Here is a 16,779-nt window from a genome sequence, read left to right on the forward strand (position 1 = left end):
CTTTTCTTTCAATATCGTGTTGGCTATTCTAGCTGTTTTGCTTTTGCATATAAACTTTAGAATTAGTTTGTTGATATCTATAAAATAATTGCTGGGGTTTTGATTGGGAATACATTGAAACTATAGACTCAGTTGGGAAGAACTGATATCTTGAAATTTTGGGTCTTTTTATCCATGAACACGGAATATCTCTCCATTTATTTATTTTCTTCTTTGATTTCATTCATTAGAGTTTTGAAGTTTTCCTCATATAGATCTTGTATGTATTTTGTGAGATTTATATCTAAATATCTCTTTTTTGGGATACTAATGTAAATGTGGGTTTTTTTTGTTTGTTTCTTTAGAGTGGAAACAGAGATTATTAAAGATATATATATAGAGAGAGAGATGGATAGAGCATTCAGAAGACTCTGAAAGGAAAAGATCATGAGTATCCTCTTTGCTTGGGGCCTGGAGTTTTTATCTGGTGATTGTGTTCTAGTGCAGGTGTCTTCTTATGCAGCCAGGAACTTGTCAGAACAAGGATAGGGTCCAGGTGTCCCTCATAAATCATTTGTTACCCAAAGTCAGGGGTCTTGGCATCAGGGTGTTTGGAGTCAGTGGTCTTGGAGAATATTTATGATGACTCCACGTGGTCACCCCTTAGGTGTTATCCATTGTGCTTTTTATTTCAAATTCTACTTTATTGTTTGTATATAGGCAATAAATTGACCTATGTACATTAACCTTGTATCCTGTAACCTTGCTATATGCACTTATTAATTAAATGATTTTGGGGGGGATCAATTCTTTCAGATTTTCTACATAGACAATCATGTCATCTGTGAACAAAGACAGCTTTAGGTGTCCTTTCCAATATGTATAACTTTTATTCCCTTTTCATGCCTATTGAATTAACTAGGAATTCCGGAGTAATACTGAAAAGTAGTGTGAGAGAGGACATCCTTGCCTTGTTTCTGATCTTAGTGGAAAAGCTTTGAATTTTTTGTCATCAAATATAATACAAGCTAGAAGCCTTTTTTTTTTTTTTTGTATGTAGTGTTTCTCAAGTCTTGAGAAAATTCCCTTCCATTCCCAGCTTTATTGAGAGCTTTTATCATGAGTGGATTTTGAATTTTGTCAAATGATTTTTCTGCACCTTTTGATATGTTCATGCAATTGATATGTTGATATGATGGGTTACATTAACTGATTTTGAATGTTGAACTTGTTTTGCATATGTGAGGCAAGTCACATTTGGTCATGGTGTATAATTTTTTTTATCCTTTTTTGGAATCAATTTGCTAATATTTTTTTGAGGATTGTTGCATTTATTCATGAGATATATTGGTCTGGAATTTTCTCTCTTTTTAAAAATAATTTAATTTTTTTTTAGAGAATAAGAAGGAGAGAGAGAGAGGAATTGGGGGGTGGGGAGAAGGGAAAAGGAGAGAGAATATTAAGCAGGTTTCAAACCCAACACAGAGCCCAATGCAGGGCTTGATTTTATGATCCTGAGATCATGACTTGAGCTGAAATCAAGAGTTGGATGCTTAACCAATTGAGCTCTTCAGGCACCCTAGAGATTTCTTTTTTTGTAAGGGTTTGTCTTGTTTTGGTTTTGGAGCAGTGCTGGCCTAATTGAATGAATTACATGCATATAACTTTTCAGAGACCCCAAACTTACCTACTAATGGTGTACTGTTGACCAGAGGACTTACTAATAACATAAACTGTTGATGAACGCATATTTTGTATGGTATATCTATTATATACTATATTATTATAATGTAAAGCTAGAGAAAAATGTTATTAATAAATTATAAGGAAGAGAAAATATATTTACAGTACTATGTTATATATATATACACAAAATCTTTATAGAGATAGACCCACACAGTTCAAACCCATGTTGCTTAAGGGTCAACTGTACTTTTAAACTATCTGTGTCTTTATATGTAAAGTGAGTTTTTTGTAGACAATATATAGTTGGGTCATGTTTTTTTGATTCATTCTGACCATCTTTGTCTCTTAATTGGTGAATTTAGACCACTGACTTTCAAAGTATTAAATGATATGGTTGAATTAATATCTACCATATTCATTACTGTTTTCTATTTGTTACCCTTGTTTTTTGATCCTATTTTTGTCTTTCACTAATTCACTTTCAAACATTTAGGTACCAATGGTTACTTATGATATAACACTTTTTATGTTTCAATGAATAGTTGCTTCATCGTTATAAACATTATTAAATTGTCTAATTTCCTCCATTTCTCCATTTCCTCCATATCCTAACAGATAGTCTATTATAATGAGCATATTCTATGAGTGTTTCAGAAGCAGTAAACTGGAAGAATCTCAAAACTGAATCAAAATGATAAAGTGGTACAATTGGAAAATGGAAAATTTCTGATTTTGACTTTTATTTTGTATAATTTTCTCAATAACATTATTTATGGCAAAGTAGGTCATAGATAGAAAGAACTCCAGTATCCTTTATGGTTGTGTACATATTAAACCAAACTTTGCCTACACAACCCCTACTGGAGGATTTAGAAATTGCGTTGTTTACATTGGAAACCTGAATCTATTGCTTGTTCTCTTGACCAAGAATCTATCATGATCCACACCCCTTTTACAGAGCTACCTGAAAGTAAAACAAAAAAAGCAATTATAACCATTATTAGTAATGGGTTCTCATGAATTATACCTAACTTCTTGGAATTAAATTGTTAAACAAGAAGGATTTAAGAGAATTTCCAATCAAATGAGACAAATGGTGTGTTCAACTGAAAAATTTCTTACCAGATTGCCATACCTAAGAGCTACTCTGGATGCAAATCAGAGAAGGCACATTTCAGTTATTTTTCTCATACTGGACAAAAAGCTCAGGTAAAAAAGGATTAGTAGTTTCTGTTTATTTCTGAGCCTGTTAAATGAATGTTACCCGAAAGAGAATATGGCCATGACAATCTGTCATCTTAGCTCTAAAAAGAGCACCAAAGACAAATGTGCAAGGGGATAAAAATACCTTCTTCATTCATAGGAAAGAGATGGGGGGTGGGATGAAGCATCCACAGATCAAAATGGAATTAACATCTAGAGCTTATTAATAAATCTTATGATTTTGTATAGAGAAATATTTCTTCACAAGGACTCCAGACACTAATTCAAGAATCATTACATGATGGATAAAGACCCTTGGAAGTATCAAGTGGCCAGAGAATAAATATAGAAGAAAGAGTGACAATACCTAAGTAATGTGTTCATCAGATACTCTAAAATGCCATAGGAGAAAGAAATCTTACATTGCTAATTCACAAATATCTACCCTTAGGCAAGTTGACTTGAAAACGCCATAACTAGCTCACTTTTTACTATTTATTTTAACAAATGGATAGGACTGCATCAGCATAGGAAAAAGTATAAATATTGATTTGGGAACCTAAAGCATACAATAAAACAGCAACCTTTCTAACCCTTTTAAAGAAATCCAGTCATAAATAAAGTTCATCTCCACTATTTTTTTTTTCGGGAAAACAATTGATACATAATTCATCCATAAAATATCTTCATTATTCTCTTTACTGATCGCTACCCACATGTCTTGGTCATACTAACATTACGGCATATAGATTGCATTTGTCTGTCCTCCTAAAAGGGTATGCTGTACCATATACTGCAACCCTGTTTTATTTATGGCACAATCTATAAGGGCAACTTTTAATAGTTCCACATGAGCTGAGTGCTAAAAGACAGAGATGACAAATGTTAGTATTATTCTAACTGAGACCAAACTAAAATCAATACTTGTGCTTTTGAAATCAGGAAAAATAACATTGAACTATTCCAGGTCAAGTCTTGTTCATTTATCTCCTACATTTCTATACAAAAAATAATAATAATCAAGCTGAAAATATTAATGTTCTACAGCCATAAGTCATTACAAAATATTTTAATTAGGTAATCTTTATTTAAGTGAATAAAATACATTACAATATTTAGAGTGGCAATACTGCAAACAGATATGTGTATTATAGTGCCCTCAGCATTTTCTTTGAGGGCCGACTCTACACCAGACATTAACCACATTTCAGAAGGCTTAAGATAAATAAGATATGATCACTGCTCTCTAGAAATTTACTGGAGATAATACTTAATCTTGTTGTCGGAGATGATACTTAAACATTTACACTAATACTCTCTGTTAGGTAACCTTGTCCGCCTTGACTCATCTCTTTCTCTTAGAAGCCACATCCAATTAATCACCAAATCCTGTTAACTCTACCTTCATAATGTATTCAGCCACTTCCCGCTTCTTACTTTTGCTTCTACCATCTTGGTCCAAGCTCCTACCAAGTTTTAACTTGGATTATGAACAGTCCCTGTCTCATGTAAGGATCCATCTAACACCAGGTTACAGGACCCCAGATGCAGGCCACATAAAATGCAGCCTGGATCTGAAGCAGAGCCCTTCACTTTGCTTATTCCCACTCAAACTTGGCAGCTTTTGCTTCTACCTGAGAAATTCACTGGAGCAATATTCCGAAGAATAAAATATGTTTTCTCAAGAACCTGCAGAATCTGCCAGGTGTTGCGCTTCCTTCTTAGAGGTCAGAGGCACAAGAGGAACATTCTACAATTTAGAGGGAATGTTCTAGTATGTTCCAGGCCATGGGACTCCTAAAAACTTTATTGATATTTAGAAGGTGTATCAGCACCCTGGTAGCACTGAGGGTCTTACCAAGGCCTCCATATACTCTCTACTCCTTACTCATCTTGTCCAATTAACATAATGTTATCAGTGTAGTGAAACAATATGATGTTCTGTAGAATGTCCAGAGTCAAGATCCCTTGGACTTTATTCTGGCAGAGGGCAAGAGAGATAATATACACCAAGGATAAGACCTTATGTATAGACAGTTGTCTGCCCCAAAGAATTACAAACTATTACTCATTTGTGATCAAACTATTTCCTTCCTGATAAGGATGGAAAAGAACCAGATATCATAGGGTTGAGGCTGTACTAATATATTTAAGTAAATTTTCAACATTAACCACAGCCTTTCCAACTAGAACCGGTTCCATTTGTGGTAGGCTACTGGTTTTGTAAGATCCAGCCTGGTACATTAAAAGAATAAATGATTAAAAAAAAAAAACAGAAAAACATTGTGTCTTTATGTACAAATCTCTACTGTGCTTTCTGGAATGTAATTGTAATTTTCATTCACTATATTAATTTGAAGAGAAGTAGTTTTAGAGGTTTCTACCTGGCCTGCTCCACAATGATAGCTCTTACTCCACAGACCACAGAACTAATAGTATGGCTCTGCGAAATTAGGACAATGAAAATGATCTGCATATGACACCCAATGTGAGAAAGGCCTTGGCCAAGACTTCACTTAATACCCTGCCCCAAATGTCTCCTCTCTAATAGGATGATGCTTGGGTCCCTAGGTATCACTATCAACACAGACCTAGTGCCCAAAGTTCTAGAAATATTATATATTCTTCTTTTCTCAGTAAATAGTTACCCAAATAAATTGGGGAATGACTGGAGAAATTGATACCATACATAGTTGCTATGATATCACAGGATACTCTCTTGGGAATCATCCTTTTCTTCAAAGTATTCTTGTTCTAAAAATTATTTCCATTTCAGAAACTAGAAAAAGTATTGTGGCTTTTTACGGTAGTGATTGTCCTTAGTCTCCTAATCAATAACTCTTTTTTTTTTTTTTAAAGATTTTATTTATTTATTTATTTGACAGAGATCATGGGTAGGCAGAGAGGCAAGCAGAGAGAGAGAGGAGGAAGCAGGCTCCCCGCTGAGCAGAGAGCCCTATGCAGGGCTCGATCCCAGGACCCTGGGATCATGACCTGAGCCGAAGGCAGAGGCTTTAACCCACTGAGCCACCCAGGCGCTCCTAATCAATAACTCTTGATTCCTTTTGATTGTTAGATTGAGTAATATCCTGTTGGTTACCCATTTATCTTGTTGCTACTGATGTTGTGTATAGCTAAGCCCCCTGCTAACTCTAGTCACTAATTGTAACAATTGCACTTACCGTGATTCTGATGGTTAAGTGTTCCCAATTGGTCTCCATAATTTTGGGGTCCTATCATCTCCCTTGCTGTCAAAGAATCCAGTTCCGTAATGACATTTGCTACTGTCAGTTGTTGTCTTTGGAGGAAAGGGATTACCAGGTTTCTCAAGGATACTGATGATCTTCCCAAGAGTACTTTCCTTGATCTGAGCAATTCTGCTTCTAGGAAGTTAATATAAGATAATTCTACACAAAAACTATACGTATAAGAATATTTGTGGTAATATTGCTCACAAAATGACTCTTTTAAAACAGCCTAAATGGGCTGAGAAATGAATCTTTTAGCTCAAGACCATATTGGTATAAATCCCTAAAATTTAAAAACAAAAACAAAAAGAACAGTATACTCAAAGACAATGGGACAACTACAAATGCGTAACATATCCATAGTGAGATTACCAGGGAAGAAAGAGGAAAAAGTAACAAGAAACATTTGAGGTAATAATGACTGAGAATTTAACCAGTATCAATGTCAGACACCAAACAATAGATACAGGAAGCTCAGAAAATCCCTATCAAGATAAATACCAAAAAAACCCCTACACTATGGCATATCATGAGATCATGACCTGAGCCAAAATCAAAAGTTAGTTGCCTAATTGACTGAGTCACCCACGTGCCCACATATGTTTATATGTAAGTTAAATGAGGGGTGCCTGGGTGGCGTAGTCATTAAACATCTGCCTTCAGCTCAGGTCATGATCCCAGGGTCCTGGGATCTAACCCCGCATTGGGCTCCCAGCTCAGCGGGAAACCTGCTTCTTCCTCTCCCTCTCCCCTGGATTGTGTTCTCTCTCTTGTTGCCTCTCTGTCAATAAATTAAGTAAATAAATAAATTAATTAATTAATAAAATCTTAAAAAAAGTTAGATTAATAAGAGCAATGATTGAAGGCACAGAAAGAAGAATTTGGGATTATTTTGTTGTTATTATAAGATAATCACTCTACCCATAAACTAGTATAGTGTATTTGAAACTAGATTTTAATTAGTTGTATACACACACACACACACACACATAAACTCCAGGACAACCACTGACAAAAGCAAAAACAAACAAACAAACAAACACATATAACTACTATGCTAGAAGGGGGGGAATATGGAATCATGTAAAATATTCAATTAAAACCACAAACAGTAGAAAAAGAGTGAAAGACAAAAATAGGATAAAAAAACAAGGGTAACAAATAGAAAACAGTAATGAATATGGTAGATATTAATTCAACCATATCATTTAATACTTTGAAAGTCAGTGGTCTAAATTCACCAATTAAGAGACAAAGATGGTCAGAATGAATCAAAAAAACATGACCCAACTATATATTGTCTACAAAAAACTCACTTTACATATAAAGACACAAATGAAACTCTCCTTTAAAAGATTATTTCTTTTGCAAAAGGAAATTGTGGGGCAAGAGGTTAGATGGTTCATTCACCCAGAGATCTGATGTAGTTTATGAAAAAAAAAAAAAAGTTTAAGGCTTATTGCATTTACAATATAGATAGGGAAAGCAGGAGAGTAAACTATGCTATAATATTTATTCCACAGTATCTACTTAGAACACAGCTTTACAACCAGAGACGTCAACTGTTTCACATATCTTTTAGAAAAACATGAAAGAATACAAGGGAAAGAATATTTTATCCAAATTCAAAACAGGCCACTTAGTTACTTTTAAAAATTTTAATCAAAATATGTTATGAAAGTTACTTTTACTTGGATTCTTTTTTCTAGTTACATTTGAGTTATATTAGGTTCTCACTAAGTTGCCTAAGTAAATAAGAAAAACAAATATTTTTTAAAAATCATTTTTTTGGCTGGTGACTTCTTAAAAACGTTCTATCATGATGAGGAATAGTGAGAAATACCTGACCAAATCCTTAAAAAACTCCTCGAACTTTGTTCTTTTCATTAGCCAACTTTGACTAAGTTAATATTGGCTTGAAATACAAATCCAATGGAAATATTTTCTATTGGGGGAAATATCTATTGTGTTTTGGGAAAAATATAAATCAAATAAGTTAATCTAATTACTACTGAAGTAGCGACTGCAAATACAAAATACAGATTTTTTTTATGGGTGCACTGTATTAGTTGTTTCTTGGAAAACTCTGTTGAGGTCCTTTAATAAGTAACTATTGTATTATAATGTAGAAAACATTTTTAATGACTTACGTATCAACTATTTTCAACCAGTTAATTCCATTTGTCATATCACCTGTATCACATGAATAGTGGAATTGATATCCATTTCAGGCTCATTACCTGTAGAAGCAAGGCTTTTTTGTTGTTGTTCTGGATAATATCACATATATACACAATATACATAACTTTCACTTGAAAGGTGCATTATACTTCAATAATTTTTTCCCCAAATATTATCTTGTTTGGTCTCCAACAACCTTGCTAGGAACTCAGGCAAATATTATATTCCCATTTTTATGTGAGCAAAAGGGTAAGTTCAGTGATTTCACTAAATAACTTAAGACGAGGTCCAACAGGTACTCACCCCTGAGTCTTCCAACTTCTGTAATGTAAAGTGCCGGGTTAAGAGGTAACAGACACTTACGAGAGCAGCCCAAGTCAGACGAGGTGGTGTCATCAAAATATAATTCAAAGTAGAAAGATTAAAAATGTATTCAGAAAGATATTTACAAATATTATCAAAATAAACCCAACTAAATTCTGATACTGTCAATTCCACAGGCTCAACGTGTCTCCAAACTTCATACCATTTATTGTTAGGAAGTAATGTATCAAGAAAACCAAATCCACTTCAGGGTCAATAATTCTTGCTTTCAATCAACATCATTTTGGTTTTGTGAAGAATAAAGCAGGATAACATATATAATAGAAATTCTTCAAACTCATTAAAAAAGACACTATATAAATATTGGTATTATCATCATCATTAACATTTATAATGCTTGTCACCTCTACCTCATAGACACATTACGAACATTTGAATGAGGTAATGTCTACAAAGCCATATAAGGTCTCTAGGTGAGAACTAAGATATAAATATAAAATGTTTTTTTATCAATAAAGTATTAGGTGAATCTGGTCTAGACAGAAAGTAATAAAATTTGGTTAGCAAAGTAGAAGCTGACAGCTCTTTGCAAACAATGCTGGTGATTGGGTACTACTCATTTAGATTTTCAAGTATTAATCTTTGTTTTCCTAAGATCATATTAGCTATCATTAAAATTTTAAATGTGACTTCTTGGACTATTCTATCCAGAGTAAGCTTATATTTAACAACACATTAAAACAAAAACAACTACTTTATCTTACACCTATGTTATAAGAAAAACCCAAATTCTGTATAAATAAAAATCATTGCCATTTAATACAATCAAATCCCTCAATCATTTAATTTTTTTTTTTTTTTTGATGATACTTGTATGCAGTCTATCCTATAGAACGAGTTGACTGGGTCACTCAGTTTGCAGGTAGAACACATGGGCCTTTGTCATTTTCTAAGATTATTTTCTTTATTTATTACACTTGTGGTAGTGCCTCAGTTTACAGGTAAGCTAAGCTACATTTTCAGAATGCATATGCAGTAGTCACAATCTCCCTACTCCAGGAAGTTTGCCATACTTTTTTGAAAATACCGTTTAGAGATACTGCTAATAGAATCAGGCAGACTATTTGAAGAAATGTTGCTTGTAGAGTAATCCTTTGCTGCTTTTACTAGTTCCTCTGCTGTTGATGGTTATCATTAGCAAAACGATCATTTCCTCACAGGGAATCCTGCCGAGTCACATTTAAGGAGTTTAATATTTACTGCTGTGATGTTATATTAGCATTATTCTAATCAACAACGGATTTCTAACCTAAATAAATTAAATTGCTTGTCCTTGTCAGGAAAAAAAAAAAATACGATTTTGTAAGTTGGAGTCCTTGTTACTGTTTTAAAAGATTTCTCCTTTTGGGTCGAGTCTTTAAATTGTATCATATCTGTAGATACAGAAGTTTTAAAATGAACCTCCATGATCACAGAAAGACAAAGGCACTACATGCTTCTGTTCTAGCCTGCCGTTACAATATCACAGTGCATAGGGGAACAATAGGACAAAACTGGGGTGTTTTTATGCCAACGTAACATCGGAGAGAAATTGAAAGCAGGAATGGAAGTGTATTTGTGGACAGCCGCTCACTGGCACAAAAAATAAAGGGCATCGTATTTACTTGAATCTAACTAAAAGTATTATTTACCAAGTGACCAAGTTATAGGCTGTAGACCCAACCTGTCTCACTGCAGTGGAGAAAAGTTGCTTTTTATTAGCAAGTCCGGTTGCCAAGCCTTAATACCTCATGATCACTTAATATCTAATGAATAATAAACAATGTAGGAGAACTTGAGGTTGAGTTGCTTTCTCTTTCTACATCAGCTATGCTTAGCTCTCTCCAGATTTCTGAAAACCTGAAAAGCTAGGGGCTAAAGCCAGTCACCGGTTATTCAAAAGGAAACTTGAAAAGTCTATGATAATTATTTTAAAAAATTAATAGTTATAGGCAGTTTCCTGAATAGTTTTTTTTTTTTTGCCTCTATACAGTGGATTATTATTTTTCTACTTTTATTATCCAATTCATACATCGAATCTGGATTTATCCCCACCCTCTCCCTCTCTTTCCCCATTGGAGGATAAATTGCTGTTCTTTTCAAATCTCCTAGGATAGTCTTCTGCTCTGCGAAGTTGTAACAAGATGTGACATCCAGTCCTAGTTAATCAGCGTTCAGCCCAAACCCACAGTGGCAGTGAAGGAGGTGGCACTTACAATTTGCCCGTGACACTGACCAGGTTTTTAAGGAATAAGAGTGAGGGAAAATAGCATAAAATACTTAAATTTTTATGGAAAAGGTATAACTTGGTGAAAAAGCACCATCATAAATTCCCAAAAAGTGTATCTTAATGATACACTTAGAGTAAATCATTTGCCTTGAGAGACAGGAGGTCTCTGGTGACCCGCATTGCAGCCACATGAGACTCCTAGACTAGCTACTTTCAGCTAAATGTACTCTCATATTAATATTTTAAAATGCCATAATGCCTCTCTGAAAACCTCAGAGGACAGATACATCAATTTGCGAGGTCTTCACTCCAGGAAATAGAAACAGGGATAATCTGCCATTAAAAGAAATAGTTCATTATGTCTGCTTCTTGGGAGCACATAAACTATGTCCCTCACATACTTAAGTTGCAAATCCTCACTTTAATGTGAAGGGAAACACCATGCCCCAGAGCTTTATTGTCCCACTGTTTATTAGTACAAAAAGGTTTGTTGTGGTATGAAATCTTAAGCTTGTTGCAGTAATCAATCAGCTTCAAAGAGTCTTTACCCCAAGCCAGATTCATTACAAATAAATCAATTAAACATAAAGTTTCTATTTTCAGGAGGTTCACGATGCAGAATAGAAACAAATGCATCACAGTTAGAGAAGGGAATTTTCCTAGAGCGATGTCTCTCCACAAAGAGCCCTTTTGCCTTTATCGCACCGTAGAGCACATGCTGTAGTTTGCTCTTTTATTTTAGTTAATTGCAGACATTCTTCTTCTTAGCATATATTTTTCATCCAGGAAAAATCACATCCATATGAAAAAGATATGTGGTAAGCTAGAAATATTGCTGGAGGCAGGAAAAAATAAACAATTGGTTTGTGTCTTCTTGTCATTACCAGCCTGAACCTCTTGTGAGGCATTTGGGCAATTTTCACTCTCAAAGCTTTATTGTATTTTTTTTTTTTCAGCCTCTGTACTAAGATTGTTTACCATGCAGGCAGCTCAGTGGCAGAAGTGAAAACAAAAACCAAAAACCAAAGGAAAAAACAAAAAACAAAAAACAAAAACCTCCACAAACCCCAAATCAAAAGAACAAACGCTATAATCAACCAAAAAACAAATCAACAATTTAAAAAAATTCTCAATAAAAGTCTTTCTCACTATTAAGCTAAAAGAACTATGCGTTCTAAGCCAGACCGCCTCTTGGATTCTCTCTGGGGATGTAGTTAGAGGGGGAGATGGGAGTTGCGGAGACATCTTTCATCTTGTCAATTGATAAGTCAAACTTACCAACTGAACATTATAAAAGCACCCATCAGTGACTTCCTTAATTTTTTCATATATTTTGTCCTAATGTGTTTTTAATGAAATTAGCTGTTTGCAGAGATTCCCAGAAGTAAGAGTATTTGGCCGTGAGAGAGGCCAAACCCAAATGATTCCGTAGGGAAGTACAGTCAAAGGTCTGACGGCACAGAGGATGAGGAGGGGGACCAGGAAGTAGGGTGTGGGGAGGTGGGGTTGGGCAAATGGGAGCAAATGAGCCTAATGGAACATTCTGCATCTATAACACAATGCTGGCCAGTCCAAACTGAAAAACAAACAGATGAAAAGGCCTTAGCACCCCAATTAAGTGCCTTTCCCTCCTCAGTCAGTGCTAAGGGTTGTTTTGATGACATATGATAAGCTGGGCATATCATGACATGCACCAATGCCTTTCTGGAGCCATCCGAAAGAGGAAGGTAGAGAAACAATGTAACAGGAGGACTTCCTGTGAGGTAACACCCTATCAGCCTCCAAGCAGGGAACTTACTTGGTAGGCAGCATAAAGCCTCCAGCTGAACATTTTCTCTTAGGTTGCCATAGGGTCTTTTAAAGAGGGGAAACAAAAGAATCACTTTTTTTTCCCCAGGAATTGACAGAGTAACAGCATTGATTTATTTGGCTGTGATGGGGTTGCATCAAGACTGCCCTCCCCCATGGTAATAAAACATCTGCTCTGAAAATAAACAAAACATGCTGGAAAGAGAAAAAAAATAAATATCCCCATGAGACATTGACAGTCTTGTCGAACATGCTTCCATGACTTCTTAGATGCGTTGCTTTCAGAATGGACAGTCCTTCAATTTTATCATCCTCAACAAAAACTTGTTTTGTCCTGACAGTGTGTGGCAATATTAAAATATACTAATGACAACACAAAATCATCTAATACTTACGTTATTAGAATATGAGTGCTCAAGGAGTACCTGGGTGGCTCAGTCGGTTAACTGTCTGCCTTCAGTTCAGGTCATGATCTTGGGGTTCTGGGATCGAGCCCCACATTGGGCTCCCTGCTCAGCGGGGAGCCTGCTTCTCCCTCTTCCCTGCCCCTGCTCATGCTCTCTCTCTCTCTCTCAAGTAAATAAAATCTTTTTTTTTTTTTTTAAGAATATGAATGCTCAAGGGAATAATGAAACTGTATTTTAATCAAGCAAATCAGATCTCTCCATGGTAGTCTTTGGCATTTACTAATGGACAGTATGTGTGCATTCAGCTGACAGTTTTACGTGTAAAAAAAAAAACACCACATTTTTCTTTACATTTGTTATAGAAATGTCTGCTGCTAAATCAGATATTTAGCCATTTTCAAGGACCTCTAAACTTCCTAGAATTGGCTTGGAACATATTTCAGATATCATTGAGATAGTTCATATGTGTTTAATTATAACCCTTTATCTAAAATGTCTTTGAGATGAAATATAGAAAACACTTCTTGGAAAGTCAGTATATTTAAGTTAGAACCCACATCAGGAAACAAAAGATAAAACTTTAAGTATCATAATTAGATTATTTTTATGAAGGTAGTTGATTCAAAGTATGACCAATAAGGAAATTTTGCTACTTCTTCTCATATCCCCACTGGAATTAATTCATATTCAAAGGAAATCACTATATGTTCCTTTATAATAAATGAAGGCCATTTGAGGGTGTGTGTGTGAAACTGGTGATTTTCATAAAATATTCTTCTATTTTTATGGACTATTCTATTAGAAGCCTGCACTCCATCCTTCAACCTTAAGATAATTAAGAAATATACTCACATGAAGTAATTTATCAATCAAGAGATTTTAAAATTTGTAACATCTAAAATATGATGTATGCTCTTCTCAAAACATATGCTTTGCCTATTTTAATTGAATTGGTAGCAGATAAGTTTGGTAAAATAAATGGAACCAAAAGTGTAGATATCGCCCAAATAACAGTGTATTCTTTACAAAAAAACTGTTGTGAAAAGCAAACAAAAGTAAGAGGATAATGATGACGGTGATGATAAGAGATAAAGAAGAAGATATAGTTAGTATGATTTTGGTATGATTGATAATAAGTTTCTTTTTAACAACAAATAATCAACATGTGAACTAATTTCTTAAGAATAACTCTGAACTATGGGAGTTAGACCATAAACTATGTCCCTCCGTGTTATTACAAGTATACAGGAGAATATTTATCTTTATGTTTGTTGTGATAGGAATATTTGTACCTACTCACTCAAAAATATGTTATTAACCAGAAAGGTTTAAGTATAGGGACACCAAAGAACATTCTGATTAGATGATTTGAGAGTTTTTGATCTAGAAGTGACAATTAATTTCTAGCTACTTTAATTACAATGTTGGTATTATGATGAAAGTTTTTCAGGAGAATTAATAGAGTGGAAATTTGATCAATATTTTATCTCATCCACAATTTAGGAAAAGAAACAATGTTTGGTGATGAAGAAATAAATATCCTGAATTCTTCTTAAGCATTTTCTCACTAATGTAAAAAGGCATTTGAATGAGCAGTAAACTGTGCCTCAAGTCTGCCTGCTGCTCCTATGGGAGATCAGACTGAGAGCCAGATGAGCCTGTCAGTGGGAAGAAAGTCAGTAAACAGCTTTGATGCCGAATCCAGTGAACCCTCATGCATGTAGTTTGAGATACAAAAGAATTTCCTCTTTGTTAACTGGTCAGTTTATAGACTATTTCTATTTTAACAAATTATTTCTCAAGAGGTAAAGTAAATGGATTGCAAGAACACTACTCAGAAGAGAATTTGAATAGGTCAGTCTTGACAGTCTTTAAACATATGTATATATGTACACAGAGAGAGAGAGAGAGAGAGCATGTAAAATATTTAATTCCGGCCAGGCATAATTCTTTCATCTGTAAAGCCTACAGAGATTGCTATGTAGCTATGGACCCAGGAAAATACTTCACTTCAGTCTCCAGAAAAATTTGTGCCTCTATACATCCTCTTACTGAATTATTTTTTAGGGAACTATGGCTCCAAGTCTTCCCTGTTGTGATGAATAATTTTGATTCCCAGGACTTCCTACTGAGGTTTTCTATGATCCATTAAAAAAAAGATTACTTTAAAAAGTTCAATGCATTTTTTGCTGAGCCTCACTGAAAGTATAGTCTGCGCACTTGACTACAGTATTTCTGGTTTCTTGGCAGCTGATGTCAAGAGAGGGGATGACCAGTCTTCAATGTCAACCTTAGAAACAGAGCATTAGGGGCATGTTTGGACCTGTCCAGATCTGTTGAGATGTGGTTCGTGCAGAAGCTTCTCTCAGAAGACAGTTGGAGTGCTTTAAATTCTTTGAACTATAATAGAAGGTTACTTATAGCATTAGAGAAAAACTCCATTCTCTCTCAGCCTGATGAAACCTCTGAGCTCACTGTGCCAGTTCAATGTTTAAACTCAGGAATATCAATGGGGGAATTTTAGCATATTCACTTTAGGAAGAAGTTCATACAGATAAAAGGTAAATTATTCAATGTTCAATCACTCGGCTCATGGATCAAAGGTATCATTTAGTGTTCTTGGGCTAATAAATGGGCAAAGAAGATTTCAAAGCCAGAATGGAAAACACAGATAGAAAATGGAGGTAGTAAATGTAGCTCTTACAAAAGTCTAGCCAGGAAAGAAGAGATAAAAGGAAAATAGTGGGAAAGAGAAGAACTTCAGGATTGAGTAATAGGAAAATGTTTCTCCAAAGTATGGTATTGAGGGCAGTGGACAAAAAGGAAGAAGCTCACCATGAGGGAGAGCAAGGAGATAACCGGAAGCGTCTCTCTGTAAGGCACTGGGGGGTCAGCTCGTAATAAAGAAACAAGTGTTGCTCTACATGGGGCTGAGACCTGGGTACAGAGGAGGAATTCACTGCAATGGTTGTGCTCTTCAAAGGAAAGTAATGGGCTAATCTGTTCAGAATGAAAGAGGTGGGGAGGTATGTGGAGATTGAAGAGAACAAAAATATTTAGAATGGTTTTCCTGAGGAAAATGTGAGAAGATTCACATGAAACCAAGGAAGAATTAAATCAAGAGATTTGAGAGAGCCACTGTGAGCCCAGTTGGAGTGAGAAAACTCCATTTCAATTCTATTTTTAGGCTGCTCTGACCTACTTTGAAATATCCCAAATGCTCACCACTTTTCTGCTTTTTCCCTGTGAGGTCATATATGACCTGCTCACCTCATGGGAAAAAAAAAAAAGTTTCAAATCTTTCCCACCTCCAAAACCAAATTGGAATAGTTTCTTAGATCAAAGCAAACTAATGTGGTCAATGAGCAAATATAAAAAGAAATGTTAATGGTTTTGCCTATCTTCACAAAGTCTTTTAATTGTGATTCTTTCTCAAGTGATGTTATCTTTCAAGGGTAATTTAGAATATATTTGTTCTTTTTAAATTTTTATTTATTTATTTGAGAGAGATAGAGAGCACACAAGTGGGGGGGTTTTTGGGGGGCAGGGTGAGGAAGGGCCAAGGGAGAGGGATAAGCAGGCTCTCCACTGAGCGGGGAGCCCAATGTGGGACTCTATCCCAGGACTCCAGGATCATGACCTGAACCCAAGGCAGACACTCAACCAACTGAGC

The sequence above is a fragment of the Mustela putorius genome, unplaced genomic scaffold (assembly GCF_011764305.1).
Source record: "Mustela putorius furo isolate JIRA1106 unplaced genomic scaffold, ASM1176430v1.1 tig00000407_pilon_pilon_pilon, whole genome shotgun sequence".
In the NCBI taxonomy this organism is placed as follows: Eukaryota; Metazoa; Chordata; class Mammalia; order Carnivora; family Mustelidae; genus Mustela; species Mustela putorius.